Source organism: Lonchura striata, chromosome 28 (assembly GCF_050655825.1).
Source record: "Lonchura striata isolate lonStrDom1 chromosome 28, ASM5065582v1, whole genome shotgun sequence".
Taxonomy (NCBI): domain Eukaryota; kingdom Metazoa; phylum Chordata; class Aves; order Passeriformes; family Estrildidae; genus Lonchura; species Lonchura striata.
The window spans coordinates 8,605,347-8,606,626 of NC_140730.1; positions in this window are offsets into that span (position 1 = coordinate 8,605,347).

Sequence of the window (1,280 nt, forward strand, 5' to 3'; positions counted from 1 at the left end):
TGCCGTACCCCGGCTTTTCCGAAGGGGAGAGAAAGAGAGGCCGAGAGAGAGAGAGAGAGAGAGCGCGCCAGCCGCGGGGCGGGCGAAAGCCGGTGGCACCTTTCTCGAACGCTCGGACGGGTTCCCTGGGCGGAAAAGGGTGAAGGCCATCCCCACCCCGGCCCGGCGGTCCCGTCCTTCCGTCGTCCGGCCAGGAGAGCCGTTGTCCGCGGGCGGGTGGCGGCACCCCCCCGGTCTACCCTGTGCCGGGACCGATCCGCGAGCGGATCGGTCCGGGGACGCGTGTCCCCGCTCGCACGCGTGCGGAGCCCCCAAGCCCGTCCGCTCTCGGCCCAGCCGCACCCGTGGCGGCGCCGGCCGGTGGGGCGTGCGCCTTGGTGGGCTGCCGTGGGGCCGTGGTGTGCGTTGCACGCTTTCGGCCGGGCGGTTCCGCGGCTGCTGGGGCTTTGCCTCTGCGCTCCGCTGCCTCCTCTGCCCTCGTGCAGCCGCGTCCGCCCCGATCGATGAGGCTTTTCGGGTCGCGTCGGAGAGGGCCCCCGGCCGGCCGGGCTTTCTTCCGGGGCTTCTCTGTCATGGGGAAGCCCACGGCGGGGGTCCGGTGTTCGGGCCGGGCGGTCTCTTCTCCGATTCGCTCCCCGTCGCAGGCGAGGTGTCGCCCCTCCCGCTGCCGAGGAAGGGCGTCTTGACCGTCCCAGCTGTGTGATGGCCGCGTGGCCCCGCGAGCCTACAGGTGTCCTTCGAAAGCACGCGAGGTTTGCCGGTGCCGGCCTTTGGTCCCGGTTTAGCGCCCCGTGGGTGCCGGCCGCGAGCAGCGCCGGGCGGCGGTGCGGCTGGAGCCGAGCCGCGAGGAGGCGAAAAGTCGCCGTGTCGAAGCGCAAAGGAAAGGCGAAAGCCCGATATGAGAGAGAGAGAGAGAGAGAGGGGTGTGCGCGGCCGGGGGAAAAGAGCCCGAGCCGCCCGTGCGCGCGCGGGCGCGCACCGCACGGCGCTCCTTTGCCGTTCCGCCGCCTGCTGCAGAGCGAGCCGCCCCGGCTCGAAGGGGCCCCGGTGTCCGGGCCGCGCCCGCCTCGTCGGGTCGCTGTCTCCTCTAGCACGTCCGGTTGCTTTCCGTGTGGCCCGGTGGGGGGCCGCGCCGCGGCGGGTTTCGCTCTCCCGAGCGGCCCCGCTCGGCCCAACCTCGCCGGCGGCCGGTCGCTCGCCCGCGACCGGTCGGCGGGCGGGGGGCGTCGGCCTCGGGGGCGGGTCAGCCCCGGCCGAGCCTCCGTCCCCGCGAGCCACGC